The sequence below is a fragment of the Gorilla gorilla genome, chromosome 17 (genome assembly GCF_029281585.2).
Source record: "Gorilla gorilla gorilla isolate KB3781 chromosome 17, NHGRI_mGorGor1-v2.1_pri, whole genome shotgun sequence".
In the NCBI taxonomy this organism is placed as follows: Eukaryota; Metazoa; Chordata; class Mammalia; order Primates; family Hominidae; genus Gorilla; species Gorilla gorilla.
Window position 1 is genome coordinate 44,697,791 of NC_073241.2, and position 27,886 is coordinate 44,725,676.

At 41.4% G+C, this 27,886-nt stretch overlaps 1 protein-coding gene and 1 long non-coding RNA gene across 10 annotated transcripts in view; one reads left to right on the forward strand and one right to left on the reverse strand.

Moving 5' to 3' along the window:
• EPB41L3 (erythrocyte membrane protein band 4.1 like 3) overlaps positions 1-27,886 on the forward strand; it is a 237,705-nt gene that overhangs the window by 64,030 nt on the left and 145,789 nt on the right. For 5 of the 9 annotated variants that reach the window (XM_055368462.1, XM_055368490.1, XM_063699430.1 and 2 more), the window contains exon 1: positions 22,761-22,902. The exons of 3 other annotated variants lie outside the window; for them this stretch is intronic. The gene's annotated coding sequence lies outside the window, so the exon portion shown is untranslated. Of the gene's footprint in view, positions 1-22,760; positions 22,903-23,483; positions 23,507-27,886 lie in introns of those variants that run through there. One more of the 9 variants, XM_055368463.2, reaches the window with a different exon arrangement.
• LOC129528342 (uncharacterized) lies at positions 1,733-5,434 on the reverse strand. The gene is made up of 3 exons (XR_008673601.2): positions 5,083-5,434; positions 2,534-2,743; positions 1,733-1,875 (listed from the first exon to the last, which is right to left on the reverse strand). It is a non-coding gene; the product is annotated as an uncharacterized lncRNA (long non-coding RNA).

The window sequence follows — 27,886 nt, forward strand, 5'->3', positions numbered from 1 at the left end:
AACCATTATTCTCAGCAAACTATCGCAAGGACAAAAAAACAAACACTGCATGTTCTCACTCATAGATGGGAATTGAACAATGAGAACACATGGACACAGGAAGGGGACCATCACACACCGGTGCCTGTTGTGGGGTGGGGGGAGGGGGGAGGGACAGCAATAACATTAGGAGATATACCTAATGTTAAATGATGAGTTAATGGGTGCAGCACACCAACATGGCACATGTATACATATGTAACTAACCTGCACGTTGTGCACATGTACCCTAAAACTTAAAGTATAATTAAAAAAAGAAAAGAAAAGAGAAGAAAACCTGAGTCTCTCTTTTTTTCTTTTTTGGAGACGGAGTCTTGCTCTGTTGCCCAGGCTGGAGTGCAATGGCACGATCTTGGCTCTCTACAACCTCCACCTCCCGGGTTCAAGCGATTCTCCTGCCTCAGCCTCACGAGTAGCTGGGATTACAGGCACACACTGCCATGCCCGGCTAAGTTTCGTATGTTTTTTTTTTTTTTTTTAGTAGAGATGGGGTTTTGCCATGTTGGCCAGGCTGGTCTCGAACTCCTGGCCTCAAGTGATCCACCTGCCTTGGCCTCCCAAAGTGCTGGGATTACAGGTGTGAGCCACCGTGGCCAGCCCAAAAACCCTGAGTCTCTTAAAACTAGACAATTGCCAGCATATGCCTTTGAGAGAAGCTGTGTGCTCCCAGGGGCATGCGTGCTCCAGTCTGAAGATCATTATTGTAAATAATAAATATTTTGCTATGTGGCCGTTTGTTTTGAGGGAAAAGTTCTCATTATGAATTCAGTTGCCCTACAGATGCTACCATTATATTTAAAAAGCTGAATCAGGTAGAGTTCTGGTATCTGTGTGCCACCTTGCATTGTCCAGTATCTCCCCCAACCCACTCAATACACAAGGCTTCATCGAGCTTGTGAGTAGCTGCAGGGAATTGGGGTCCTTTTGGTGGCAGGGAGTCCAGTAGGAGTGGGAGGAGTTGGGGAAGGAAGTGAGAAGTTTGATTTCCTTGGGCACTGAGATGAAAAGCTGAGGTGATACAGTTGACCTATCTCAACTTCCTGACCCATTTTGTAGGTGTTTATTGATAAATGAGCTCATCTTCCTTCTGATTTCTGAGAAGGAGAAGCCCTCAGTTCAAGGGCATTACCTCCGCCTGTGCCTTGATCCCCTCTCATCCAGAAATCTGCCCTGTGACCCACCATTGGCTCCATAATCCCAACCTTTCCATCTCTGTGATTCCTTTCCCTGTAGTTATGATTATGCTCAAGTCTGTCTTATCCTTCAGAAACAAAGCAAACACAAAAACCCCTTTCCCTTGATTAATTTCTTGCTAGCATCCTATCTCTCTCCTTCCCTTTCCTATTTCCTCATCTCTAACATGGCAGAGATAATAGAGTTATTGAGGGAATTAAATGAAATAATACCTGCAAAACATACAAAGCCCTATCTTTACCTGTAAGACATCAGTAAAACATAGCAATTATTATTAGTAGTAGTATCTATAGTTATTTATATTTAAATATCTCCATTTCTTTAAAACTTTCATTCACTCCTTGATACACAGAATTATTAATATTTATCTCCAAAACTCAACTGAAATTGCCCTGGTGAGGCCACTTGTGACTACATTCTAAATCTAGTGGACTCTTCTGAGCCCTTCTTTTTGTAGAAGACTTAGTTAGATCTGCTGTCTCTCTTTTCGATACTTCCTTGTTGGTCTTCCTCAAGACAGCGCTTGTTCAACCTTTACCTGTTGGTGTTTCCTAGGGCTTCATCTTTGACCCAAGTTGTTCTTTTTCTCCATACTGCTTTGCGATGAGTCTTAACTTCTCCCTAGTTTCAACCTCTCCTGAGCTGCAAGCAAATATTTTACGGATTGTTAGAAATATGAATTAGATGCTTCATGAGCAACTCAGCCTTAAGCTGTACACAACAGAATTTATCATTTATCTTGCACTCTTTCAGTCTTTCCAACAACATATTTCTCCCCAATCCCTTCTCCTTTATCAAAAAATGGCACCACCACCCAGTTGGGGGCCATTACCAGCAGTTACCTAAGCTAGAAAGCAGGATTCAGGGCAGACTCCTCCTTTCCTAGTCAGACCGTTGGTGCGGTCAACACTAGTGCATTGAGTGGAGACTATGTGTCAAGTAATGGGATGTCAAGTCCTGTCAGTTTTTTCTCCTGCATATTCCTCAATCCATCTTGCTTTTTCCCGCCTCTACTATTATTGCCCTAAGAATAATTTATTCATATAATAATGATAATAACTTCTTTGTTACTATTAATATTATTATTTCTTGCTTAAAGAATGGCAAGACTGTCCTACTTGGTCTTCCTGCCACTAACCAGTCTTACATTTCTCCAGTCTTTTCTCCAGAATGCTGTCAAAGTGGTAGCTCCAAAATACAAATAGAACTGTGTTGCTCCCCTGACTACAATCCATTGCCCACAGGGTAAAAATCAAGGACTTATCTCAATATGCATAATTGTCAGTCACTTGGGCCTTACCTGCTTCTCTTCAAAATGTTCCCGTCCTCTCTTCTTACATATTCCCCATACTAATGACTATTTCAAGGATCCTGTGGCTTTTCTAATCCATTTGATCCTTCTGTCTGGAATCCCTTCCCCTCATCCTCTGCCCATCCGTCTGGTAAGACTCAGCTCAGGCTAGGTTAGGTGCTCCCATACTACCTGAGCTTATTTCCAGCAAAGCATTCCCTGCATTAAAAGAAAAGATTGGTTCATGTAGCAGTTGTCCCACTAGACAAGAAACATGTCCATTTCTCCCTCCAAAGCAGAGACCCACACTTTTATTTCATCTCTGTGTTACTGCTACTTAATACTGTACATTACTAAGTCACGCAGTAAGTGCTCAATAAACATCCGAAGAAGGCTGGATGGGAATTCAGAGAAAGTATCAGAGGGCTCTGATGGGATCTGCAGCAGTGTGGGGGGATGAGACATCCTCAGGGGCTTCATGGAGAGAGAGGGTCTGAGCTAGTGGCTGTCACATACAGGCTGTTCATGTTCACTGTCATCATTGTCAATACTTCCATATCATCACCACCACCATGGTTAACGTTGATTGGGTTCTGACGATGGGCCAGGCACTATTACATTCTTTAGATAGCTGATTTTGTTTAACCTTCATTTCTAGCTTTACGAGGTTGGTACCCTGACCCATCCCCTTTTTAAATATCAAAAAGCTTACAGAAAAGTAACTTTAACTTGTTCTAAGTCACACAGCTCATAATTGGTTGAGGGAGAAATGGAACCAAGTCATATGACTAATGCTTCTCTTTTCTAAGCTACTTACGATCCCTACTCTCATTGTTTAACTCCTGACCATCCTACAAGTTACCACTCAATGTGGACACAGAGCAACAAAGCAAGTTATATTTTTTAATCTTTTTTTTACCTTTAAACTTTTTATTTTGAAATAGTTTTAGACATACAGAGGAGTTATAAACTCAGCACAGAGTTCCTATATATACCACATTCAGCTATCCCTAATGTTAGCATCTTATAAATACACAGCACAATGGCCAAAACTATGAAACCAACATTGGTACCACACTATTAACAAAATGCAGACTTTGTTTAGATCTCGCAATTTTTCCACTGATGTCCTTTTTCTGTTCCAGGACCCAATCTGGGATTCCACTTTGCATACTAGTTGACTCATTAGGATCTCCTTGGTCTCCCATCCATGGCGGTTCTTCAGTTTTCACCTGTCTTTCATGACTTTGACACTTTTGAAGAGTATCTCATCATTTTGTAGAATGTCCCTTAATTTGGATTTGTCTCATGTTTCCCCATGGTTAGATTGAGGGTATGCATCTTGGGAAAGAATCTACAGTGGTAATGTGCCCTCTGTCATATCGGGGGCACATGATATCTATGTGTCTTGTTACTGATGATGTTAGCGTTGATCACTTGGTTAAGGTGGCGTCTACTGGCTTTCTCTACTGTACTGTTAACATGTTTCCCTTTGTGATAGTAAGTATTTAGGGGGAGAAACTTTGAAACTATGCAGCTTAAATTTCCAACCACTAACGTTAGCATTCATCAGTGGATCTTCTCTGTAGCAATTATTACTGTGGTTTTCTAATGGTGATTTTTCTATTTTCTTCATTCATACTACAACTATTAATTGGAATTAGTCTATAAGGAAGAGTTGTTTCTTTTCCTCCTTTTTTTTTGTTCATTTATTTTTAGGAGTATGGACTCATGGGTATTTACTGGATTCCTTGTCTAATAATCCAATACCTTCATTTTATATTTTTGTTCAAATTCTTCAATCTTGGCCATTAGGAGCTCTTTCAGGCTGTCTCCTGTGTCCTTTCTATATCCCCCTGTCCCCTTTTTAAAGCGTTTCCTTACTTTCTGGCACCAAAAGGATGCTCCAGGCTGAGAAATGAAGCAAATTTAAAAAATTAATTACAACTGGCCAGGCGCGGTGGCTCACGCCTACAATCCCAGCACTTTGGGTGGCCGAGGTGGGCGGATCACGAGGTCAGGAGATCTTGACCATCCTGGCTAACACGGTGAAACCCCGTCTGTACTAAAAAAAAAACAAAAAATCAGCCGGGTGTGGTGGCGGGTGCCTGTAGTCCCAGCTACACGGGAGGCTGAGGCAGGAAAATGGCGTGAACCCGGGAGGCGGAGCTTGCAGTGAGCTGAGATCGCGCCACTGCACTCCAGCCTGGGTGACAGAGCGAGACTCCGTCTCAAAAATAAATAAATAAATAGATAAATAAATAAATAATTACAACTATGAATCATATGAGAAAATTAAAATTTCTCATTGGGCATGTCATGCAGTTGATCACTAGTCTTTTAGAAGCCTGGTGCTTCTCATAAAGGATTTGCCTTATGTGACCATAAGGAAACCACAGAGGGTAGTAAGTCCTTCGTTCTTCTCCCCACCCCCCAAAATAAAGCCTTGGAAATTACCAGGTAGAGTATGGAATGTTACATTCCAGTCACATAACAATACTTGCCATTTAATTTCCTCTCAATAAATGTGCAAATGTTCCCTTTCCTGATCAACGTACCTGAACAAATGCCGGTTTTCAGAACGGTGCGGCAAATGGTCCAGCAGGCATCCTGCGGTGTTCTCTAGGAATTTTAGGATCTGCATGCTTAATTCCCCTATCTAGAAGAACTTGTACTTTACCTGAGGCTTTGACTTAGTTCATAACCAGTTGTCTCTTCCTGCAAAGTGAATTAAGTTTGAAAAAGTTAAAATTAAAAAGTTGCTCTTATCAAGCTGATTGTACTGCCAAAATAGTTTAGACTTTCTATACGTATCTCTGAGGAAGCTTGTTATTAAAAATAAACTTTATGGTAGGGATGAGAGTTCTTCACTCTTAAAGTTACTGAATCTAGATTAGTGTCAATTATGGCTGTTCTTCACCCATCACTCATCAGGCTGTTGCTATGCCATTAATCAAGGGAACCCATCTAATTTTAGGTTTAGCTTTAATCAGCTCTTGTGCTATTTCCATTTTTATATCATCCTTTTATACAAACACCTTAGATTACTTTCAGCATTTTTGTAAGTCATAGTTGCAGAAAAACCTAATCCAGCAAACGAATTTTGAGAGGACTTGTAGGAAAACGAAATCATATTGGGAATGGTCGTATTGTGTAAGGTCAATAGAGGCATATTTTCACATCTGGATGGTGTCATAGTAACTGAGCCAAAGATCAAAATACAATGAAAAGAAAAATCATATAAAGGAAGGCTAAATAACATGCTCATTCTACAGAGTGCATAAAGGCAAAAATTTTAAATGTAGTAACCAAGGTCATAGTATAGGTATAGTAATAACAACTTTTTTCTAGTCCTACTAGGAAAACTGTCAATTATGTGGTAGATGAAAAAAGATTTTATTTGGATTATCTACTGAGAATCTGAGATAGTAATTAAACCATCCATAATTTTGTTTAGCTTTCATAGGATTTTTTTCTAAGGAGGTAACCCAGTAAATGTTGTATGATTGATATGAACTGCAAGAGGGTTTCAAATTACATCAAATAATCATGAGTTTATAAAAAACATCCAACAAAATTGACAAATGGGATCTAATTAAACTAAAGAGCTTCTGCACAGCAAAAGAAACTACCATCAGAGTGAACAGGCAACCTACAACATGGGAGAAAATTTTCGCAACCTACTCATCTGACAAAGGGCTAATATCCAGAATCTACAATGAACTCAAACAAATTTACAAGAAAAAAACAAACAACCCCATCAAAAAGTGGGCGAAGGATATGAACAGACACTTCTCAAAAGAAGACATTTATGCAGCCAAAAAACACATGAAAAAATGCTCATCATCACTGGCCATCAGAGAAATGCAAATCAAAACCACTATGAGATATCATCTCACACCAGTTAGAATGGCAATCATTAAAAAGTCAGGAAACAACAGGTGCTGGAGAGGATGTGGAGAAATAGGAACACTTTTACACTGTTGGTGGGACTGTAAACTGGTTCAACCATTGTGGAAGTCAGTGTGGCGATTCCTCAGGGATCTAGAACTAGAAATACCATTTGACCCAGCCATCCCATTACTGGGTATATACCCAAAGGACTATAAATCATGCTGCTATAAAGACACATGCACACGTATGTTTATTGCGGCATTATTCACAATAGCAAAGACTTGGAACCAACCCAAATGTCCAACAATGATAGACTGGATTAAGAAAATGTGGCACATATACACCATGGAATACTATGCAGCCATAAAAAATGATGAGTTCATGTCCTTTGTAGGGACATGGATGAAATTGGAAACCATCATTCTCAGTAAACTATCGCAAGAACAAAAAACCATACACCGCATATTCTCACTCATAGGTGGGAATTGAACAATGAGATCACATGGACACAGGAAGGGGAATATCACACTCTGGGGACTGTTGTGGGGTGGGGGGAGGGGGGAGGGATAGCATTGGGAGATATACCTAATGCTAGATGACGAGTTAGTGGGTGCAGCGCACCAGCATGGCACATGTATACGTATATAACTAACCTGCACAATGTGCACATGTACCCTAAAAGTTAAAGTATAATTACAAATAAAATAAAATAAAATAAAATAAAATAAAAAAAAAACATCCATAAGTTTATTTGTGGAATGATTATTCAGAACTCAGAAGATATTTTCGTTTAGAAAGACTGTTTCAGTTCTTGGTGTCCAAGGTGATTGGATAAGAGCCTAATTAATCCATGACATGCTTAAAGTATGGACAAACTATAGTGTTTCCATTACAGCAAATTGCCATTTTTTGTATTGCTGCTTGATGCTCTGCCTTTAGCATCCTGTCTCTGGTGGCTATTGAGTTAGCTGGGTGTTCACAGCTCCAGTGTAAGATTTCTCTGTCCTTGCAAGGCGGGTGGAGAAGTAAGGACTTCTCCCTTTGTCTTTTTGCCTTTGCAAAAAGTCTGTGTTCCAAATTAAGAAATCTGAGAAATTTCCCTCCTCCATTTATTTGTAAATAGGGCTTTTAATAAGTCAAGACTTAATGATATAAGAACATTTCATTGTCGAAACCTTTATCATCTGTGTTCTTGGTTTGCAACTTTGGTGTAACTGTTCAACTGTATAAAAGTAAAACTGTAGCCAAATATTTTGAAGATCAAAATGTCCTCTCCAGAAAAAAAAATTGTTTATTCATCTTTATAAGGAGCACATGCCAAATTATTCTTTTTTTGAGATCTTATACAGAAATGGTCCTGGACACTTCACTTTAGCAACAATCACTTAATTAATTCCAGACTCTATGTAATGTTGGCAAGGAAAATACTCATAATATTCAAAAAACTCATACTTGATGTAGTCTAATTGAATTACAACACTGCTGTTAAAGACTAAGTACACTTGTAGAATATGAATGTTTGTCCTGTTATGTCCTCTTCTAGAGAACGACTCTTAGGAAAATTAAAGTAATGTATTTTTACTTAAGTATTAATAATAGTAGCTAACGGGTATGTGCCTACTATGTGTTAGGCACAATTGGAGGAGCTTAATATATTTGATGCTGAAAGAACCCCATGAAGTGGGTAATGTAGTCATTTCCATTTTGCAGTGAAGACACTGAGGCCTTGAAGGTTAAGAAACTTACTTCACAGCCAGCAACTTCCAGATCCTGGTTTAAACTCAACTCTGACTGCCCAGGCTCATCTCTTAACACCCAGACCATGCACCTTCTACATACCTAAATAAATATATCATCATTCTGCATACTATAGGCGTACACTCTCCACAAAAGTATAATGGTGTCTGGATACCAATGTCCCTATCTGTCGCCCATTTCCAAGTGTTTATTAGGCTCATTTCTGCTTCCCATTTAAAAGGGTCTCATAATTGTTCCTCTAGGAATTGGGATACATTTGCAAATCCCTGATCTTAGTGGTTTGGGTCCAGACTCCAATAAGTCCTCATATCTGTCACAGTGTTTTGTTTCTGCATTGATGAAAAGAAACTCAACCATTAAATGATGATTTTTTTTAAACAAATGTATCAGAGTGCATTCATTCAAAGGAATGTTGTCTTCTGGCAAGTAAAAATCCATGCAGATAAGCTCAGTTCTATCATTTACCTGGTTGTGACCTCAGAGAAGTCACTTACCTTATCTTCTGTAAGATGGGTATAAGAGACTGGCAGGTTTCCTGAAACGTAAGTGACAGAATGTATGTCAAATACTTGCAAAGTGCCTGGCACATACTAAGTGCTCAATAAATTAGTTGCTATTGTGAGTGAAGATGATTCTGTTGTTCAAAATCTTGTTGGAACTACTTTTTGAAGTCCCTTCCAAACTAGTACATTAAACTATTCTAAATAATTTAGTTGAGTTTGTTTATAGTTAAAACTCAGGGTTTTGTTTTGTTTATTTTGGTGCTCAGTGGATCTGACCCCATTGACCCCCTTATTTATTAGCCCAGTGCAAAATCATTTTGGCTCCTTCCAAAAACCAATCCATCTCCAATATCATGAGTATTTGCAATTTTTTAAGTGATTCCAAATGAGTCCTGTATTCTTGAGAGAACTTCTCAAGTAAATGCTATAAAAATCTTTTGAGTGCCTGGGCACAGTAGCTCACGCCTGTAATCCCAGCACTTTGGGAGGCCGACAGGGGTGGATCATTTGAGGTCAGAGTTCAAGACCAGCCTGGCCAAACTGGCGAAACCCCATCTCTACTAAAAATACAAAAATTAGCCATGTGGTAGTGGCGCACGCCTGTAATTCCAGCTACTCGGGAGGCTGAGGTGGGAGAATTGCTTGAGCCTGGGAGGCGGAGGGTTGGAGTGGGCCGAGATTGTGCCACTGCACTCCAGTCTGGGCAAGAGAGTGAGACCCTGTCTCAAAAAACAAAAACAAAACAAAAAAACAAGTGTTTTGAGTCATTTTTAAACTTTTTTGAATTGTGTGTGCTACAAGACAGGAAAAAAACATGTTAGGAAAAACCCACATGTTGATATCTATTTTTATGTGCTTTTTTAAATATCTGAGGCCTGTTACCTCAGAGCAGATGCCATTTCCTGCACTTAGTCCTTTCCATCAGGCAATATTATCAAGTCTGCAGACCTAGCAGACTAATCAGAATTCCTGGCTGCTTCATCCCAGCATTTCTAGGAAATGGATCTATAAGCTCAGCACACCTCCCAACAGTCAAGAGCCACCTCCTTTACTTTATCAAATGGGCTGGTTCTCCAAGGGCCTTCCTGCTCAGCTTTTGCAGCTATGTGTCCACAGAGGTGAGAGGAAGGAGGGAGACCCCCGGGGCCCCCCAGCTGTGCTGGCAGAAGGAGAGTGGCCATGTGGTATTATTGTGAGCCCCCGTCATCACCGTGACACACCATTATATGGCATTGAGAGCTTACTGAGTGCTTTTTTCATGAATTATTTCATTTAATCCTCTCAATGATCCTTGAAGCAGGTTTAGTCACTCAGTTTATAAATGAGAGAGCAGATGAGGCAATGCAATCCAAGCCAAGGTCAGAGAGCTGGGAGGGAGGAGCGGGGCAGAGGGCAGGTCTGTGGACTCCATGTTTCCTGCTCTGTTCCCCACAATGGTCCATGGACAGACAGAGAAACTCATTGTCTCTTGGGGTTTCCCTCAGTCCATCACAGATCGCTGTACAAATGTCGCTTATTTTTCTGCCCTCTAACTTTCCTAATGAGATTAATCACTGGCATCCAGGGAGCAAATGTGAATCAGTATCAAAGTTTAGAGTCGGATCCTCTGAATTGAAGAATAGTTGAGTCATTCTCCCGCCTCTTGTGGCAGCATTTCAACACCAAATGTTCCTACTCCAGCAGCACCGCTAGGGGAAATTAAGGTTTTGGTTCCTGGAAGATAAAGTGTCGTCAGCAGCTCTGGCTAGTCCCCTACCCAGAGTAGCTGCTCAATCCATGTTTGCAAAGGATATTGATAAATATTTGAGTGTCCATTGCAAGCTTCACTTACATGTCCAAGATCTGAAAAGCCTTGTTGATTTTTTGTCTTTTTGTTTGCTTTTTCCTTTGTATCTAGCAGAAGTAGTGAGCCCCTGGCTACCAACTGTGGAGGCTGAAACCTAACCATTATGTACTGTCCTGATTCCAATAATGACAGTCCATCAACATTTATTTATTGCAAATATTCACTGAGCGTCTCTTACATGCCAAGCGGTGTGCAGGTTGGGGACACAGTGGTGAGTAGAAGCAACCCAAGTTCCCTATTGGGACTTGCATCTAGTGAAGGGAGACAATGGTTCATGGAATTGCCACACACACAAACACATAGGTGCGATGTTTGAAGCAGAGGGACTGATGCTACCAGAACCCTTGCTGAGGATGTGTGATCTAGTTAAGGAAGCTGAAAAAGAGGAATGGAAAGATGGCTGGGCCGACGGGAGTGGAGGAAGGGAACACTTACAGCATTGAGGCTGCATTTGAGAGTGTTGTCCTCACCTGAGAACAATGGGATTGGAAAGTTCTAGGCGGGGGTGACAGCATCACCTTTGTATCTCTGAGTGCTCACTCACGTCCCGGGAAGCTGGATTAGAAACCTGAGAAGAGACTATTTCAGGATAGGATGTTGGTCTGGGGTTGGGGAGATGTGGACAGAGCCCAGAGATTATTTAAGGTGAAGTACAAAGGACTTGGTGATAGATCTGACAAGAGGGTTTGGGAGAGTAAGGTGTCCAGGAGATGCCTGGGTTTCTAATTTGCATGACTGGGGATTTGTGGTTTCATTCACTAAGCTCTCTACTACCTTGTGCTAGGACATTTTTCAGCTCCTTTTAGGGCTAACGTGCCATGCTACTTATTCTGAAAAATACAAATATGAGTAAAAGAGACCCACTGCCCTCACAGAGCTTACAATCTAGTGGGTCAGTACAGGGGGAGTGGTTAAGATATACCTCTACCAACTCACTGTCTCCTTATGTTTTCTCGAAGTATGGAGGTTGCATAAATTTGGCAATGGTCAACACACATGAATGCCCTCTCCAGAGGGTGACTAGGGGATGGGAGGCCCTGGAACTTGGGTGCCCTGGTGGAGGCAGAGGCTGGGGATAAGGAGATCGATGAAGGAATGACCTGGCGATGTTTGAAAGGGCACTATGAATCACTGAAGAAAGCTTAATGCAGACCAAATGGAAAAACACAGCACAGGCTTCGAGCCTGAAATGACAGAATCTAAAACTCATCTTTAGTGGGCATGTGAAGCGCAATCAAAAGAAGTGAGCCATGTCATGGGAGCAAGTGGGATGACAGTGATTTGTGAGGACGAAGGGTGGATTGCGACGTCTTCTCTTCCAACAGCCCCGTAAAAGTATTCACTGCTTGATGGTGGCTAAATCTTTATAAATATCACCATGGCAACCATTGATATGAAAAATAACGTTAGCCTGGACACTTCTGCTTCAGATGCTCTGACATTTTCCACTGCAGTGGTCATTGCCATTGTTTGTGCACATGAGCAAAGAGGGCCCTGCTTGAATCCTGTCACATTTTCTTTTGTCCTCAGAATATAAATGCTTATTAAATTGCCCCTGGTGTTAACAATGGCCCAGTGGCATTTGGGGAGGGGTGGCTTTACCATTCTTCCCTTTCATCTCTGGGTGTGTGGTGGAAGAGGAGCCCTACTGGTGTCACCAGGGTTGGCTCAGGAGTAAGGAATGGGGTTTTTCTTAGGGTGATTGTGAGGTGCTGCCTAAATTAGTTCCATGGTTGGAGGGAACCAGTGTATGTTGCATATAACTATGTCACATTTTTATCATATATCCACCATTCCCTTAGATTTAGTTTCTTCCTTCCAAATCTCCTTCCTGTGTCTAATCCCAATCCTGGGCAAGCTAATTCTTCAATTTTATACTTGTATCCTTCTGATAATCCTTCCAAAAGAGTCCCATATTTTATAATCTCTGAGCTTTTTAAAATTCTTTCATCCAACACACATAGATTGAATGCCTTCTCCATGCCAGGCACTGTTCCAGGTGGCTGGACCCCTGTTTTGGTGGGACTTATGTCTGGAATGGCAGAAGACAGACAACATGATAAATAAGGAAATGATATGCCATGTTAGGTCATGGGAAAAAAGGAGAGTGGGATAAGAGAATAGGTGCTGGGGTAGCCCCGTCACAGTTTTGTTTTTACTGTGTATATTTAAGGTGTGTAGGGCAGGTGTCTCTGAGAGGTGACGGGAGCAAAGACTTGAAGTAGGCAAGAGCATTAGTATTTCCTAGAGAAGAGCTGATTCCAAAGCTGACGGTGAGAGTGCACCTGGTTGTGTGAGGAACGGCAAGCACAGAGTGCCTGGAGTGAGACGGGGAGTGTGGCTGGCAGATATGTTCAGAACGGTGGGGCTGGATGGGGTGAGGGCAGATAACATGGCCCCCAGAGGCTTTGAACAAGAGTGACGTGATCTGGCTTATGTTTTACCAGGCTGACAGTATCTTCTGTTTGGAGAATGACTATAGGGGTCTCAGGGTGGCAGCAGAGACAGATGTGCTGAGGTGTTGCAGGAACCCAGACAGGAGATGGTGATGGTTTGCACCAGGGTGCCAGAGGCAGGTGCAGTGAGAAGTGGCTGATTCTGGGTATGTCCTGAAGGTAGAGCCAGCGGGATCTACTGATGGATGAGAGCATTCGCCTTTGCGCTTTTTCTCAAGCTCTTAACTTGTAGACTGCTCTTCTTGGTCAAATGGATACATGTTTATACAATGACCCCATTTTGGGCACAGCTTTTTGAAATTAATTTCCCTTTTCTGTAGAGGAAATTCCAAGGGAACCTTATGTAATTGTGTAGGGGCAGTTTAGCATCATGGTTAAGAGCATGGACTCTACAATGAAATTGCCTGGTTCTACTACTCACCAAATATGAGGCCTGAGACAAGCTACTCAACCTCTCATTTGCCTCAGTTTTTTTAATCACTTGTAAAATATGGATAATTATAGTTCCTACCTCATAGAATTGTGAGGAACAAAGAGATAATGTACACAGAAACCCCTTAAAACACTGTGTGGCACACAGCAGAGGTAAACACAAGTTAACAATAATAATTTTATTAGCGGTTGCCTTACGTTGTTTTAGTAGCTTCTTAGACTATAAACAACCTGCATATTCTTTCTAAATTAGTGACTTTTTGGAAGACTTTTTCTGTTCTCTAATGTGTCCATAGTAGTAGAAATAGTCTTTTCTTAACTCTGTTTCTCTTCTTTGTAGCCAATGCAATGTGTTCTCATTGGAGTATATTATTGTACTCTAAAGTTACTGCTCTGAAAGTCAAAACAGTTGAATATTGGCAATTTCATATGATTTAACTGAATATCTGTGCGTATGTATTTATTTGACTGTCTACTTAGAGGCTTTAGAGGACTAGCTCAGAAGTCAGACTACCCGAGCTTGTGTCCTGGCTCTGATAGTCAAACCTGTGTAACGTCGGGCACCTTATTGAAACAGCTTCTGCCTCATTGACCTCTTTTGAAAATAAGGGTAATAATAGATTCTACCTTGGAGGGTTCTGGTGATGGTGAAAGTTATTCAACTGGAACAATAGCTTGTAAAACAGTTCCTCATACAAGATAAATGCTCAGTAAATTTTAGCTCTTAGTGAAAACAGATCCCTGGGCCAGGCATCGTGATATACCAGTATCCCAATGCCTGAACACACCTGGGGAAAATCGCTAGATCCAATTCATAAAACGTCAGGTTATAGTCACTTAGACACAATTTCCTACTGGCTCCTCTAATTTTTCAAATATTTGTATCTGTTTCATCAAAAAGTACCTGCTGGAACCTATTATTCATCATCTGAGATAACCACAAGTATGTGTGTGTAACTTCTACACATTACACAGAAACTTGGAATAAAACCACAAATGATATTTTTTTCTTTTGGGTGTTTGAAGAGTTGTTAAAATTCTAGTCACGATATTTAACGTGTGATGAGTTCTTTATGCCTGTTGTGAAATATGCCAGCATTTTATTGACACATTACTATGAACTGGGTAGCCAGCTACAGTAATAGGTTTCCCCTAGAGTGTGAGAATCAACAAATCTGATGGCAGGCACTGCCAAGCAAACCCAGCCTGTTCAAAATTGACTCACTTCGTAGAGAATGGGCACATGCACATGTCATCCAGTGGCTTCTGTAAGGACTTCAGGTAATTTTTAAAAGATATTAATAAGTGCTTGTTATCAATGTTTATTTTTATAACCTCTCTCTTTTGAGGAATTCTTAACATTCAATTTAAGTATGTGCTTTAGTCTTCTTTTACCTGTTTCTCAACTCCATTTACTCCTAAAAGTCACTTGGGGAATGCTGAAAGGTACTGCTGCCTGGGTCCCACTCTCCAGAGGTTCTTATCTAATTGGTTTGGGATACAGCTTAAGCATCAATATTTAAAATTTTTTAAATTTAAACTTTCAATTATGAAACCTTTCAAATGTACACAAAACAGAGAGAATTGTATAAGTCCACATGTACCTATCACCCAGCTGTGATAATTCACTTCAGTGCCTTAAAAATTTTGTTTTGTTGAGATAGGGTCTTGCTCTGTTGCCCAGGCTGGAGTGCAGTGGCACTATCACAACTCACTGCAGCCTCAACCTCCCAGGCTCAAGTGATCCTCCCACCTTAGCCTCCTGAGTACCTGGGACCACAGGCATGCTCCACTACACCAGGTTAATTGTAAAATTTTTTGTTGGGGTCTCAATATATTGCCCAAGCTGGACTCAAACTCCTGGGCTCAAGTGATCCACCCGCCTCGGCCTCCCAAAGTGCTGGGATTACAGGAGTGAGCCACCGTGCCCAGCCTTCAGCGGATGTTTTTAAAAAAATCCCCCCACGTGATTCTGCTAATGTGCAGCTGTGGTTGAGAGCCACCCGTCTGTGCTAGTAAAACAGAAAATGGAGGGAATATTTCAATGAATATTGATATCACATCAAGAGAAGTGGAAATTTGCTGAAGGTTATACAACGATTTTCGGATATTACTTGGTGCTCTGTTCATCAAGCTATAATGGCATTCAGGAGGATGGCATGTACTCACTGCACGCCTGTTTGATTCTGTTGAACAGTGGGATAATTTGGGAATAGGCATTGAGACACCCAGGAAAAATTCCAAAATAGGCTTAATGATTTCCCATTCAGAGTATTTATACCTTGACTCCAAAAACAATATCATGCCCAGCTACTTATGTTAATTCACCAAAGCTTGGCTCAGAGGTAAAGAAAGGTTTGATTAGAGAGGTTGAGGACTTGTATAAATCTAAGCAGATTAGAGTTGATGGATCTGAGAAGACGTGGGAGGGGAAGAGGTGGTGGAAACTGTCATGAGATTTATGGAGAAAAAGCACGGAACCAGTGACAAATTAATCTCAACCTATAATTGAGAAGTTGTTGGGGATTCAAAGACCATGTACATATGTACATGAGTGTTCCTTCATGAAGTCAGTGCTTGAGTTGCTACCTCAAACAGGGTAGGCAAGCCCTGGTTCCAGAGTGGCAAACATTTGGAACACAATTTCATCTCCCAGTTGGGCAGGAATTTATAGCTGATTTTGCCCAAGTGCCCTCCTGATAGAAGAAGCCTTCTGGGGCATTACTAACAGATGTCATCTGGTATCTCCTTAAACATTCTAACTGGAAACTCACTGTTTATAAAACAGCCTGGCCCATATTAGAATGATGGTCCTCTTTTATTGAGCTGAAATCTCATCCTTTAATGAAAGAAAATATTTCTCAACATATATGGATGTCAAACCAGATTTAAGTTTATAGGGCTCATCAAGTATAAAACCAAAATAACCTTAATAAATTGATAGGAGAAATGCAAGGCCTGAACACTAAAATTAACAACACACTAATTTAAAACGATAAATGATATTGTTTTTCTGAAATAAAATTCCTCATGTTGTGCTTTAGAAGGATGGAGCCTCTGGTCAATTTCCTTATTTAATTTGGTTCACTAAGTTTTACTAAGCAGCCCAGGGAATGCTTGTTTGCCTAAGTATGGTATACCAAAATGTATTGAAATTCTCTATTTGCAGGGTTTAAGATAGTCAGATCTCAAACTTAACTAAAACTGCCGGCAATTAGTCCTCAATTTCCCATTTTAATGAGACATCCCTTGGCAACTTTGTAAAAACTTGGAAATTAAGGTCAGAGTTGCAGTGTTACTGCAATCTTTAATAAATAGGCATCTAATCCAATTATTGCTGGAACTGGAAACAGGACAATCCTTTATTGTTATTTATTACTATACTTACTGCTAATGAACTGCTGCTACAGACTGATGCATGCAATGACAGGATCCAAGCAATAACTCCTGCAAACTGTGAATCGTGTAGAGTAGATTATCTTCAGTTCAGCTCTCGTATATGTCTGAGTGGGCTGTTTTTCCACCCGTTTTCTGTTCCAACTTCTATGAAACATCTATCTGAATGCACTTTGTCACCTGTGGGATTTTTGGTATGGACTGGTCGCCTAGATCAATGGTTCTCAAGATTTGGTGTGATTTATAATCACCTGGGGAACTTGTTAAAAATGGCTGCTCCCTGGACCCCACCCCAGAGCTTCCGACTCACTTAGTTAAGGCTGGACCCCAAAATTTGCATTATTCACAAGTACTTTGAATGATTCTGATATCAATGGTGTGCATCTGGTAGTTTTATTCTTTTGAAGATTTTTATTGACACAGAAAGGTAAAACTTAGAAAACTGTTCACAAATAAGCCAGTTTGAGAAACTCTGGTATCCTCAGATTTGTATCATTTACAAATGAGTCAGCCTTGGATATCAGACAAATCCCTAATAAACATCTTGCATAGGAAAGTGTTAGTAGCCAAGGCTTTCTTTCAAATGGCTTTGACCTATTAAACAAATTTATTTTAAGGGACAAAGATATTCTAGATGATGTTCTCAATGATTCCCAGAGCATTCTGGAAGCTGTGGACTACAGTGGAATGACATTTCCAGGTTGTACCCTCACTGTTGAAATCTGCAAGCCAGTGAGACAGTTGAAAAGGGGGAAAAAAAACCATGCTGGAAAACAGGGATTAAATTAAGAAACAAAGCTAATGCTTTTTCCTTAGAGTAGTTATTGCTGTATGTTTATTAGTTTATAAAGTTAACCATCACACATTTTCCTAAAGAGGAGATAGCATTAACAAGTTAATAAGCCCGACTTCTGAATGTGTCTATCTATTATTTCTTCCTCAGTTAATTTTTGTTGATAGCTTCTGGGGTGAAACATAATAGCTGATTAGGATTACTTACAGCTTTACAGGGGATGGAGAGGCTTGCTGGCATTTATTTTGTCTTTTGGGGGAAAAGTGATTAAAATGTTAAGTGTCTTAGCATATAATTCAATAGTGATCATGTAGTTGAGAGTTGAATTTAATATTACAGATTAACAACTTCCATTCTTTATATTCTAGCATTCATATTTTACCATTCCATATTTATACTAAAATCCTTAAATAGAAAACATTCTCAGTGGATTTTTTTATTTTTACTTAAGAACAGAATCATTGAGCATTTACATTTAATGAAGAATTGATCACTAGAATAACCCTTACAATTTTATCATTAAAATTATTCCATTTAAAAGTGCTGAGACTTATTTCTAAAATTTACTGGAAATGGAGAAAGTAAAAAAATCAATAAGGATATGTTTTAATCCAATTAAACTTACATACTATGTATGGGTCCACCTTTAAGGCTATTCTTTATATAAGAATACAAAGATAAAAAAGGCAAATATGGAATTCTGATGAATAGGAATGATTTCAAATGGTGTTAGCATGCCTAAACTTGCTCCATCTTATGTATACTTTTCATACATTTTGTGCTACATTTATACTTATCAATACTTTATTTCATTTTGCATCTGTGCCTTGCATGTAGACAGACCCCTGAAATGGGGTATACAAACTCAATATGAAGAGAGCATCTGGAAGCCTTAATGAGCTGTAAACTTAAAGCTATTCTTAGAACCTAGAAACTCTTCAATGAATTTTTATTTCAGAAGAATAAGCTTGTTGCTTTTGAATTATGCATTCATCCCTGTATTTCTCTTATTTATGGTCCCCAGTAACGCTGTGGCTGAAGACTTTATATCCTGATTTCAAGAACTTGATATGCAATTCAGGTGCCTGACATTATTCTGAGCATAAAATAAGCCTCAACTAGTTATTGCCAGTGTTGTTAACATTTCACTAAGGCAGCAGATCAGGTTGAATAAATGAGGCCAAATGAGTGTGAATGTCTATTAGGGTGGCATTTGCAGGGTTTGCTCAAGCGTCAATATTTCTTCAATTTTCATGTTTGAGAGCAAAGTTCAGATAAGTTTAACCAGACTGATTCTCTATTATTTCTTTCTGGAGTCTCATCCATAAGGCTGACAACATGGCTGTCAATACAACTGCAAATTCTGTCCTTGTCTTGGCTATCAGGTTGGAATTATTGCTGTTCAGGTAGCAGAATACCAGTTACTCATTCACTCAAGGAGTCAGTACTCTATTGACATTTGTGGTGGAATAGAGGTTCATGGGGGATCCAATCTCTTCAGCTTGGGATGAATTTACACACATATCTTACCTGAAGTAAGCTGCACCCTTTTCTCTGCACCTTTTCTCTGGCTAGAATTCTTGATAGCTGGTGACCTTCAGTGATGTAACTTATATAGAGTAATTTGAGGAAGTCCATAAATAAGATTAGCGTAGAGGAAGCCCAAGTTAAGGTAGTGGAGATCAGAATGGGCATCCTAAGACCTAGGCTAGAGTCATGGAATCTTTCCTGACTTTCCATGGATTGTTTCAGTATTTGCATAACACTCCCTTTAGTACTGTGTGGACATAGTAAATTAAGAATCTGAAGAACTGAGTTCTCATGCCAGATTGGCACTAATTCTAGGACTGTGTAAACGGCATTTACTGGACCCAAGAACTACTTTTCTATAACTTATTGAAACAGCACCACAAGAGGGGTTACATTGACAAGAATAAAGAATTCTCTGGGGCTATAGTGGCTTTATTTTTGGTAGTGAGAGGGAAAAGGAGAGAAGTTAGTATTCTAAGAAAGCAAGCAAATTCAATCATAATTGTATCTTCACCTTGCTTTCTACTTTATGTTCCTTCCTTCTCCTTTCTGTGTGGAGGAGCTCATTATTTCCTGATGAGAGCTAAATAGTAGGGTTTTCATTATTGCTTTTACTCAGTAAGTAGTAAGAGGTGATACATCTTTTAGTTTTATAGGCCCCTAATATTATTGAACCATACAGAATTTTAGAATCAGTCCCTAATTTTATACATGAGGAAGCCGAATCCCTGAAGAAAAGTGACAGCTTAGTTCATTATTCAATGTCCATTCATTCATTTAGCAAAAATGTGAAGTGCTTGGCTTGCAATGTGCCCAGTGAGGCACTGTGGGGAGACAGAGAGGACTAAGAGAGGCTCCTGCATGGGATTCACAAGAAAGAATGAAGAGATCGCTATTATCAAGATGCAGGCAAGTTGCTGAGGGAGCTATGCAGCTATGCATCACTCATGAATTTGACGTTTCTTTTTCTCCCTGTCTGTGCTAGGGGGAAAAAAATAATAGAGGAGAGCCTTGGTTAAATCCAGAGGATTCCAAAGTAATTGCTTCCAAGATTTCCTATTAAACTATGCAGCAGTATGGTTTTTACTCCAAATTTTCAATTCATGGAATATTACCATAATTAGATAGGGTTTTGTTTGTTTGTTTGTTGTAGTTTTTTGAGACGGAGTCTCCCTTTGTTGCCCAGGTTAGAGTGCAGTGGTGAGATCTCGGCTCACTGCAACGTCTACCTCTCAGGTTCAAGCAATTCTCTGCCTCAGCCTCCTGAGTAGCTGGGATTACAGGCGCCCACCACTATGCCCAGCTAATTTTTGTGTTTTTAGTAGAGACGGGGTTTCACCATCTTGGCCAGGCTGGTCTTGAACTCCTGACCTCGTGATCCACCCGACTCAGCCTCCCAAAGTGCTGGGATTACAGGCATGAGCCACTGCACCTGGCCTAGATAGGTATTTCTAATTAAAAAAATACTTAGTTGTCTAACATTTTTCTCCCAAGAAAATTGCCATTCAGACACTATTGCTGATTTTCATCACCACAAAGATTAAGATTCATGAGTCATAAGAAAAAGTTTGCTTTCAATTTTAAAAAATAGCAAAAATACTGCAACAAAATGAATGAAAATATGGAGCCATCTGTGTCTTGAATGATAATGCCAAATGAGTGTTTATTGTAAACAATACAATTTATTCAAGTCCACTTTCAATGGAGTGCTTTAGTGTACATGCAAAAAAGGAAAATGAATTCTTTCTTCATTCACAGACCTTATGTGCTACACACACACACACACACACACACACACACACACACACACAGAGTCATACAGGTGCGTATGTGATATGTGCATATATATCTCTAATACTCATATGCAACACTTCCTGACAGGAAATGCAGTTAATTCCCAAACATCCACTATTGGAACTGTCACCTTTATCTGTCACCTGAAAGACAATTCAGGCCCTCATTACCTTTGGTAACTGTCTTAATACCATAGTCTCCTCCGATCACCAACCTGGTATTTGCCCATCTGTTCTAGTCTTTGCAGAGCCATAAGATTAGTTTTCTTAAAACATTACTTAAGTCACACTTTCTTGCTCAAAATTTCCCAAAGCTACACATCTATAGAATATAGTCCCATAAACTCCATAGCAACATAGTACTATAATTTTCCAACCTTCTCCCTCTTCAACATGAAAAAACCCTTCCACTCCAGCCAAGGAAATCAAATACCATCCTCCTTTCCTACCAAAGTTTTCCCTATTCTAGAAACCTGCGCCAAGTCTCCCCACCTCTCCGGGCCTCACTGACAGATCAGGCCCACTAATCTTTCCCAGAGGCACGTGTTCTGTATCTTGTCTTTGGCACCCAGTAGCAAATGCAATATTTTTGTGAATCCATTTTTTCCCCTCTTTTAATGAGTCCCTGAGCTCCTGGAGGGGCAACCGGATGATTTGGAGAAGGCTCTATTTTAAAAAAATTAATAACGTCCAACATGAAAAGGATCTGATGTACAACACGAGGACTAGAGCTAAGAAGTGTCTTGTATTCAGGATTTTGCTAAATGAGTATATTATAGCTACTCTTGCCACAAGTAGAGGGGTGTTGGGGGAAATGCATAACTATGTGAGATGATAGATATGCTAATTTGTTCCACTATAATAACCATTTTACTATATATGTATCTTATGTTGTATGCCTTAAATATACATACAATTTATTTTAAAAATTAAAAAAATTTTATTTTATTTTCAATTTTTGTGGGTACATAGTATGTATATATGTTTATGGGGTACATGAGATGTTTTGATACAGGCATGCAATGTGTAATAATCACATCATAGAAAACAGGAAATCCATCCTTCAAGCATTATCATTGGTGTTACAATTCAATTATACTTTATTTTAAAATGTACAATCAAATTATTTTGACTATAGTCACCCTGTTGTGCTATCAGATACTATGTCTTATTCACTCTATTCTTTTTGTGCCCATAAAAATATTTCTTAAATATCTTGGTTAGTCGGTTAGATCTTAAGATATTGTGAGATGACCAGGAGTTACTTCTTTCACTTACAAGTCAGTGAGCCACCTCCGCTCTTTAAAATCAAGGTAAATTTCGGTGGAAAGCTTTATAGATACTGGAGAGGACGGAGTAGCTGAGTTGCCGATAAATGGGCGACTTATCTTATCAAGCATTAATTCACATCTTCTCTATTAACATCACTTGAAGACACCACCAACTTGATTTTATTTTCTTTCCAAAAAGAAAAAAAAAAATACTGCAGTCCCTAGCCAATAAATAACTCACCTGAAGGTCAGGAACACCCTCTCCCTCCTTTCTCACAGGGGATGTCTGGGAGGGGAGAGGGGTCTGGAGAGGCCAGGCCATCATCTAAGTGGGAATAAAGGGCTAAAGCTATTGGCATTGGCAGCTGTCTCCAGGCGTCGTCCGCGGAGCCTGACCCTGCGCCAGGACGGAGGAGGCTGTGCCCATGTAACTGTCCTGAAGTACTGCGGTGGCCCCCTCCCCCGCGGCTGGGAGGGCAGGCAGGACGAGGTTGGCTTTCCTCGCACGGTCTCTGGGCGTGGGCCCCCGCCGCAGCTCCGCGGAGCCTCGGTGTCTCCTGCAACAGGGGGCGGGGGGAACAGCGGCGAGCAGCCCTGGGCTGCGGCTTCCTCCCCACGCCCGAGTCTCTTGCGCACCGCCGCCGAGGACGCGCGCCCGAGCCTAGTCCCCACACCGCGGCGCGCCCGGGCTCCCTGCTGATCCCAGGTAACTTTTCCGGCTCTCGGAGTGGGGGACTGCGAGGGGGTCTCGGCTTTACGAGGTGCGGAGGAAGAGCCCGAGGCCTGGGGCGAGGCGCGCGGGACTGTGGGGCTGACGCGTGGCTTCGGCACCGCGCGGTCTCCCGAATCCCGAGCCCCGCGCCCGGCGCGGCCGGGGTCCCCAACCGCCCTCCCGCTCGCCGGGACCCCCACCGGGCCGAGCCTGCGCGCCGCGCCCCCCGCCCGCTCCGCCCGCCGCGGCGCAGCAGTGGCTGGGCCGGCGCGCAGAGCCTGAGCCACGGCCTCCGGCCTGGGGGCCTCCCTGGGATCCCTGGCCGAGGGGGCGACTCGGTCCCCGCGTCCCTTCTCCGCCAATTTGCACAAATCCCCCGCCCGGGGCGCCATGTTTTAAGTTGCCCCTCGGGCTGGGGGCGAGCGCGGGCCGGCCCCTCCCCCGGGGAGGTGCGGGGGACAGGGGGCGACACTGCGGCGCCGCCCGGGCGGGTGGCGGCTGGCGGGCCGCGGGAGGGGCCCTGCGCTCAGTGCGCGGCGGCAGCGGGCTCGTCCCGGGTGCAGGCGCGGGCGGGCGGGCGCAGCGCGGGACCGATAAGGTGCGCTCCGCACAAAGCATCCCCGCTGGGCAGGGGGGCCGGCCGCTTTTATATAACTTGCCTCGTTCCCCGAAGTGGGGCAGCGGCCCCCGGCCGGTGGGGGAGGAGGAGGGAGCGTCCAAGCGGGGTTGCCTTGGGCCTGGGCACCTGCCGGGGCCCCTCGCCTCTGGCACCCGGGCGCGGGAGCGCGGGCGGGCCGGGGGCGCCTGGGTCGGCCTGCCGTGGCCCGGGGGCTCGGGGCGGTGCGACTCACCTGGCGCCCTCGGGGCCGCGATTCTCCTCGGGAGGTGTCTGCGAAGGCGGCTCTGCAGCGGTGGGGGTGGGGAGGCTAGGGCTTCGGACCGCTGGAGTTGGGGTCGCAGCCAGTTCCTGGCGAGTGTTTCCTGGCTGCTGCCGCAGGGGCTTGCTTTTTCGAATTTCCCCTGTAATCTCGCCCGACTTCTTCCCCTTCCCCCCCACGCCCGCCAAGTTCATGGCTTCTGCAATGCGGTGGGTGTGGTTACCTAGTAAATTGTAACTGTGGTCCCTTGCAATGAGAGTATTCTTTTCAATTTTCTTTTTATATTACGGATCTGAAGTTTTCTAGGGTTTTTCCGTTAGTTGCAGCCCAGGGTTAAAGTTGGTAGAGATTGTTGCGGAACAGAACAAATAGAATGATAAAGGAAACATGTGGTATTAATTACTTGTGGAGGTTGGGCTGGGAGGTCCTGAGAGGGCCGGGCAGTGCTGCTAATGCAGTGCTTCCATTGCGTGTTTAAGTTGTTTCAGCTTTTTTACATTAGTCTTGCGGAATTGCTTTTGCAGATACCCTGCCTGTCTTTTTGTTGAGGGGGGGTGGGGAGTGGGGCACAGTGAGAATTTTAGGCTGTCTGAGGTGGCCAGGTGTGCTGGAGTTTCTCTTGGTAGCATTAACTTATATAGTACAGGAAGCGTCACACCAAGTGCTTAAAAACATTGTTTTTGAAATTTACCTTGATTTTTAAAGTCTCAAGGAAACAAAAATGATAAAATTCCGCTTATGTCTGTGAGCCATGGACGTAGTCCCAATTACAGCAAATTAAGCAGAAAAGCCCTATTAAGAAAAGAGAGCAGCACATCAAGCTCCAGTGAACTCTGGGGACTGAGAGGTGATTTCTGTCTTGGCTCAGAGTGAGTGTTTAAAAAATGCATGTTAATTTTGGTATCAAACTTTAAAAACTTTAGTTGGAGTAACAAAATTAATGTGAGAGGGAATAAATACTAAATTGGAGAAGCGTGACTTCAATTTCTTAATTTGCAAGGCATTGATAGCTGAATGCTTAATACTGTCTCATTTGCATTATGGTTTTCTGGTGGTTTAGAAAAGCAAAATATCAGATGCACAACTTACTGCATCAAGTTTATTTAGTTAATACACTTTAGCCAAAATAAGTTTTTCAAAACAGAACATGTTTTGTGAATAATTCATCCATAACAAGAAGAGTAGCCACTTTAATTTGTAAACTGCTTTTAGCTGAAGGATTCAGGAGCTATAGGTCAAATATCAGTGTCTCAATGAAATATTTGCATTTAATTTTTAAGACATTTCTTCTGCGTGAATGCGATTTAGGTTAAAAGCAATTTTTTATCAGTTCATGTACAGTGCTTGGACTTTGGACAACTTTGTGTTGAAATAAAAGATCAGGATTTTTTTTAACTTGATCCGATGCAATTTTATTTATAATTGTTTTTTAAAAACTGGTTGGTCAAATGTATTAAAGGGCCACCTAGGTAGAAGAGAGGCAACTATCCATGTACTGAGAGATGTGATGCTGTTATCTTGTGAATCTTTTCTGGACTTATATTAGATTAAGTGTGGCAGGAACTTGCTGTAAAAGTATTTTCTTCCGTGTTGTATGATGTGCATTCATCTTTTAAGTTAGTGCTTTCCCTAAAATTCACAAATTAGAATTCATGTCCACTCCAGTAAAATAGAACTCCAAGAGTAGACTGAAGAATAAATGTTTCCTTTCTGTGAGAATTTGAGTATATATAATGAAGAGAGAGACTTTTTTTTTTTTTTTTTTTTTTGAGATGGAGTCCTTCTGTGTCACCCAGGCTGGAGTGCAATGGCACAGTCTCCGCTCACTGCAACCTCCGACTCCTGGGTTCAAGCAATTCTTTTGCCTCAACCTCCCGAGTAGCTGGGATTATAGGCGACCACCACCACACCCGGCTAGTTTTTTTGTTTTTTTTTTTTTTTTTGAGACGGAGTCTCGCTCTATCGCCCCAGGCTGGAGTGCAGTGGCACTATCTCGGCTCACTGCAAGCTCTGCCTCCCGAGTTCACGCCATTCTCCTGCCTCAGCCTCCCAGTAGCTGGGACTACAGGCGACCGCCACCACGCCCGGCTAATTTTTTTGTATTTTTAGTAGAGAAGGGGTTTCACTGTGTTAGCCAGGATGGTCTCGATCTCCTGACCTCGTGATCCACCCGTCTCGGCCTCCCAAAGTGCTGGGATTACAGGCGTGAGCCACCGCGCCTGGCGGAGAGAGGGTTCTTGAGTAATCTACCCTGGCCGTCTTTAATTCCCATAGTCTCCCCTAAGTACCCCATCAGTTTTCCGTGAAATATAGACTCACCATTGAAACCTATGAATCAAATTTATCTTTAGCACCACTTCATTTAGAGAGATCCTTAATCGGGCAATCGCTGCATCTACTTCTTTCAAAAGACTAGCTAGCTGCTGATTTGTTGGGAATTCATCAGGCACTCAGCCCCGGAGGGTTCTGCTGTTATTTGATTTGCCTTGGCTGTGGGGAATTCTGTGCTCAGAAGCAAGGACTGGAGCAGTGAAGTCATTGTCCTGCCTGGTGTTGTGACATCACTATGGCTCAAAGGAAACAAGGGTGGGGCAGGCAAAACCAGACCATCTGAAGCATCTTGCTGGCTGTAAAACTTTGCCTGATCAATGAGACTCCTTTCTCAAGTTGAACTGCATTGCGAGGTATTGTTTGGAGAATTGAAAGGTGTAAATGAATATAAGACTGCATGGGAAAATGTGTCTCCAAGAGTAAGGAAGGAGACGTTTTTTGTTTGTTTGTTTTTTGTGAAATAGTAGAAAGCACTGAATATTCCTTTTGTAGAGAAAACTGTAATTTTTTAGAAGGGCCATTTACAAAATTAAAGAACAAGAAAAATGAGTATATTTTTATTTATATATTGAGTCAACATATTTCTTACTGTTCTTTGTATTAAAACAGCATTCTTTTTAAATTCTTGATTTAGGTTATTAGTAATGTCTTTTAAAAAAAGTATGTGGTCTCTCTAAAGATGCAATTTACTTATTGGGTAGGCAATGTTCTCATTTATTTTTAAGTGATGTGATTGCAGTTGGCAATAGGAAAAAATGGAAAAGGGTGTTTGGTAAGTAGAAGATATCTGCAGTGATTTGGAGTAATTGATTTCCATTTCCATTTTTGTTTTATGTACTAATTATTTTATAATTTAGCATTTTAATCCTAATTTAGAATTCTAGTGCAGAGATGATCAGAGACATATTTCACCCAAATTAGTGTTGAATAAATGATAAGACTGAAATTCGGAAACAATAAAGTACATTTCATGTTTTCCTTTCTGAATTTATAGTAATAGCATGAAAAAATGAAGAACCACAGAATGGCTGCAGATGTTCCTTGTCTTTTCCATACCTCCTTGCTAAGATGACTGACATTTTTCATGTGAGTGTATTATGTATGTAGGAGCTCTGGGCAGTTCTTTCTTAACTATGTAGCAATTCCAGAGCACACTTTCAAAGCATAAAGAAGAAACAAATTGGGAAGAATGGCACAAGTAGAGAAGTTGAAATTAGATGCCAGAACTGCAGATTACTTGGTTGAAATGTCTTTGGTGTTGCATTTTTAGTCCTTGCGATGATTGGTTAAATTGCATGCTTTGGAATTGTAAGCTTCTATTAGCACCAAACCCCTAATTCTTTTGTAATTTGCAGTACAGAGAAAAAGCTGACAACTTAATTTTTAGATTGCTGACATTTTGATACATTGTTCTTATAACCCTGCCTTACAAACTAAAAACAGAGAGAGAGAGAGAGAAAGCAGAAAGGTCTATATTAGACCTACAAAACGAAGGTAATATTTAACCTGCCTTGAGTATATATTTTTCTCTCCAGTTATATTGGGTGGGTGCTTGATGAGGATAGGGAGTTATTTCTCTTCAGGTTTCTTTCCCAAACCAAGTAGAGGTCTAGACACTTAAAGCATTCAGTAAATACTTACGAAATTGTAAGTATTTGTAACTTATGCTTTACATAATGGGGCCATTTGTAACTTATGCTTTACTACCAAAAAAAAAAAAAAATCTTGGAGAAAGCTTAAAAAGCACTGCTGCTTTATTTAAAAATGAG